The sequence below is a fragment of the Equus asinus genome, unplaced genomic scaffold (assembly GCF_041296235.1).
Source record: "Equus asinus isolate D_3611 breed Donkey unplaced genomic scaffold, EquAss-T2T_v2 contig_269, whole genome shotgun sequence".
Lineage (NCBI taxonomy): Eukaryota > Metazoa > Chordata > Mammalia > Perissodactyla > Equidae > Equus > Equus asinus.
The window spans coordinates 352-5,000 of record NW_027224926.1 but is presented as its reverse complement, the minus strand read 5'-3'; positions in this window follow the sequence as shown (position 1 = coordinate 5,000).

Here is a 4,649-nt window from a genome sequence, read left to right as displayed (position 1 = left end):
GCGGGGCCGGGGCACCAGGCAGTCGCGTCGACACCGGCCGGCCGGACGGCCCGCGCACGCCCCCGCGGGCCAGGAGCCGGACCGAGGCCCGACCCCCCGCCCCCGGGGGTGGCGCGGCGCGCCGGCGGCCGGTCACGACGGCTGGCCGGGACCCGACCCGCGCTGCGACAGACACGCGCGCGCCAGAACGGGGCGCCGCGGGAGACGGTCCCCCGCCCGCACGCAACGTCGCCGTCGCGCGGGTGGCGGCGGCAGACACGGAGGAGGCCGCAGCGGCCCCGGGAAGCGAGTCGCGCTCGGGGCGGGGCCCCGGTCGGGCAGCCAGAACAGGCGACGACGGGGAAGGGCTCGGGAGAAGGCCGGCGGCGGCGAGGGCCGAGGCGCCGGAGAGGCGGCGGCGGAAGGGCCGCGGCCCGCCGAGAGACGCGCTCGGGGCGAAGGAGGGAAGACAGAACCTCCCGAGGCAAGTCGGCCGCCGGAGCACACACGGGGTCTCACCGCCAGGGGCCTCCAGCACCAGGGGCGGTCCCGCGGCGCCCGGAACGGCGACTGGCCCCGTCGCCCCACGCGCAGCTCACGGGGGCTCGGCCCCGCCACGGCCAGGGCTCTCCCGCACACGGCGCCAGCGTCCCGCGCCGGGCGCCTGGCGCGCGGGCCCCACCCGACCGGAGCCGAGAGCACTTCGCCCGGGGCCACCACCGGCCTCGGTGGCCGGAGGCGACACCCGCACGGCGAGGCCCACTTCGGTCCCGGCCGGTGGGCGGCGCGGCCAGGCGTCTGCCCGGGCGGGGGAGCACCGGGGGCAGCGGGGAGCGCGGCGCGCGCCTCGACGGAGGGAGCACGGGCTCGCGGGAAGGCTCCCGGGGACGGCCTCGGGCGCGGACGGGCCACCAGGAAAACACACGCGGGATCCCACCGCCAACGACACGCGAGGGCGGTCCCACGACGCCTGGGACGCCGGCCGGCCTCAGCCACCCCTCGGCCTCCCGCGGGCCCGGCCCCACCGCCGGGGCCTACGTGAGGCGCCCCCGCCGCCGGGGGCCGCCCCGTCCACCCAGCCACCCGTCTGCCTGTCTGGTCTGCTCCGGGGCCCACGTCCCGAGGGAACGCGCCCGAGAGCGGCGGCGGCCCCCACCCATGCCCGCACGCCACCACCGGCTGCGGCTCGGGACGGGGAGCGAGCGGAGAGCCAGCCGCTCGCGGCGGGGCGGAGCCCGGACGGGGCCGGGCCCTCTCCCCGCCCCAGCGCGCGACGGGAGAACCACGCGCACGCTCGCGCACACGCGCGGCCCCGCGCCCGACGACGGCCCGGCCGGGCGTGACCCTCCCCCGACTCGGAGGGGGGAGGCGCCGGCCGCGGTAGGCAAAGAGCAGCTCTGCCCACGCGCCACGGTGGTGGCGTCCGTGGCTACTACGCGCAAAGGAGGGGCGGCGGCTGGGGGGTCCGGTACCCCAAGGCACCCTCTCGGATCGCTAGAGAAGGCTTTCTCACCGAGGGCGTGTCGCCCCCGCCCATCGTCCGCCATCGGTCCCACCAAGGCGCTTACAGACACCATGGCCACGCAACGCAGGAGGGGTCTGCGGTAGAGGTAAGGCCTAGAGCAAGTCGGAGCGTCCGTGGTCAGGGCCGCGAGCCCGCGCTGCCCCGGGCTCGCCATCTCTGGCCACACTGGGCTTAGCTAGGGATCTACAAGGCCCCTGTGCGGCTCCCAAGTCAGTGCCTCCTCTCAGGCCGAGAGACCAAGGGAGGCAGAGACTGGGACGGAGGTGCCGATCAAACAGCACCTCCCAACCCAAAGAGCCAGCGCCACGCCGCTGGCTCGGCCCGCCACGGTCACTCCCACACCCGCGGGGAAACCCCAGCAAGGGGAACACGCGGGCACGCGCCCGAGCCTGCCCGCCCCCACACGGCACGCCGTGGGGGGCGACGAGGCACCCGTCCACCCCGAGGGGGACGAGGGGCACGCCTCCCTTACCGACTCGACCCCTCCGCTCCTCAGACACACCAGCGCAGTGGTTACCTGAGGAGGCCGACGGGAACAGGGAACGACACCGCCACTCGGCCTCGGGCGCCTGAGGGACGACCTGGAACGCTCCAGGGGCACCGCCAACGGCCCGGGGAACGCGCTCACGCGCCCGGGAAGGCGCGCGGCGCGGCGGCAACACGGCCCGCCCCACCGCGGGGAGGGCCGCCCACGAGACACAGCCAAGAGGCACAGGCGGAGCATCCGCCGCGTCACGGAGACCCCGACACCGCCCACGCCACGAGGCACGGGGCGGGGGAGCGAGGTCGGGCCGGATTCCGCACCCCTGCCGCCTCCCACACGCCACTCGCAGCGGGGGAGAACGGGCGAGGGGACCCGCGGGCAGAGCGAGAAGAGCGGTCCCGTTCGCCATGAACGTCCGTCCCTCGTCTGGCACGGCTTAGGCCCGGCCCGGGAGAGCACAGCATCACCACATCGGTCGGCAGCATAACGCGAGGGACCCCCGAGCAAGGGAAGGCCGGCGAGGACAGCGAGCGGAGGAGCCTGCTTCAGCCTCACCGACCCCTCTCCTCCTCCAGCAAGCGCGGGCGACCACCCCAGGACGAGAACGCCTGACACGCACTGGCACGGAGCCGGTGGGATGGGGTAAGTCGCGACCGCACCCGGGTGCCGGCGGCAGGGAGTGCACGTGGTAGAGGACCCCGCGCCCCTAACCCCGCCGCCCTCGGGTACCAGAGACCGGAGGTGGCACCACGGTCGTGGGGGCGCCTGGAACGCACAAGAGCCGGCGCGCAGGCCCCAGCGGGCGGCTCAAGCGGCGGGGGTGGAAACGGGCGTCCGGTTCTCGGCCAGAGCCCGGAGCCCTCCCCGCACACGCATCCAGGCACCCGGAAGCTCTCGGGCGACTGTCACCCGAGCAGAGCGTGTCAGCACTTACCTGGCGGCACAAAACCACCCATTCGGGGGCAAGAATCGCCGCGCCCGGAGACGGGGCCCACCCACGGATCACCAGGGGAACCCCTGGATCACGGCCACGGCCACCAGACCCCAAGCACGACCCCATCGCCACCAGGCCCGGAGCTCCCGGGGCCATCTGGTCGACCCCAGAAGCGTGGCGGCAGGGGGAGCCGGGGACAGCCTCCCCGGGCCGCCCGCGCGGGCCGGGACCGGTCGGTCCCTCCCTCTGAGTCGCCGGGTCAGGACTTAGAAAAGAATTCCGCGGAGGCGCCTCCGGCGACCGGGCCCGGGGCGGGACCGTGGCTCCCGTCCCTCAGCCGGGGCTCCACCTACGCCTCGAGCCGGCCCCCTCCCGCCTCCGGACAAAGACGCGACCCGCGAAACTCGGAGAGAGAAGTCCGGTCCGACGGCCCGGACCCACCCCGGGCACGCGTCCGGGCCGGGGACGCCCTCCCCGGCCCGCCCTCGAGGGCTCCCGGGGCCGGTCCACGCTCTTCTCCAGGGCGGGACTTGGAAAAAAAAACTGCCACGGAGGAGGAGGCATCCGAGGACCGGGCCCGGTCCCCACCGCCAGAGCCGGTCGACTCGGAAGACCAGTGGGGGAAAAGGCCAGCCCGGCGGCCGAGCCCGTCGCGCCCTCCACGGGCTCCCCCGCAAGGCCCCGGCCGGTCGCCCACCTCCGGAGCGGGCGCGGAAAGGGGATCGGCGACGCGGAAGGCCCGACCACCGGGCCGCCCTCGGGACGACGGCCGGGCACGGGACGAGCTCCCTCGCCCGTTCCCCCGCGGCGGCCCCCCACCCCCTCCCGGGGACGGAGGGGCACCGGCGGCTGCTGGTCGACCCGTCCGGGAGGCCCCACACCCCGGCCGGCACCGGGCGGCGCGGCGACAGCCACCTCCCTCAGTAGCCTGCACCTCCAATCTCCGGCGAGCGGGCGTCGCGCTCACGCCCCGGCGCCACCGGGCCAGATCCCGCCAGCGACGCCGGCCTCCCGGGACTCTGCCTCGGTCACCGCGGCCGAGTCCCGTCCCTTGGCCCGCGTCGCCGGAGCTCCGGAGGAAAGAGACGATATAAAAGCGGCCGCCAGGTGGCACCCGGCGACCGACGACCGCCTCAGCGGGACGGAGCCGGAGCGCGGGCCCGCCGGGGAGCACAGCCGGGCCGCCGGGCCGCCCGATCCCGTCCCGGAGCCCCCTCGGACCCAGCCTCCCGGCCCCAGTGCGGCCCCGGGGCGTCCGCCCGCGGGCTCCCGGCCGCCAAGGCGCAGCCCCAGCCGCAGGAGGGGGACTCGGAAAAGGTTTCTCGGGCGATCACCGGGAAGGGGAAGGGGAGAGTTCCCCCCAGAGAGGCCAGGGGGCGGCCCGGGCCGGGCTGGGCCGGTGCGGCCGGGAGGCCGCCGCTTCCGGAGCGGCTGGAGCGCCCCCGGGGTTCCCGGGAGGACTTAGAAAATCAGGGCGGGCGGGGACGGTCAAACCGAAACCAGGCACGTCATCCGAGAAGGACCGTGATGACGGGAGGAGGAAAGCTTTCCAGTCCAGAGGGCCTGTCGAAGGCAGGCGGAGAGTCTACCCGCTGAAACTGACGAAGATGGGCAAAAGAAGCTAGCTCAGGCGCCGACATTTAAGGAAATAAAAAAAAAAAAGCACGAGGGCGTGGAGAAATGGGGAAAAATCAACACTGAGAAATCTACCCTCTGAAACCGACGAA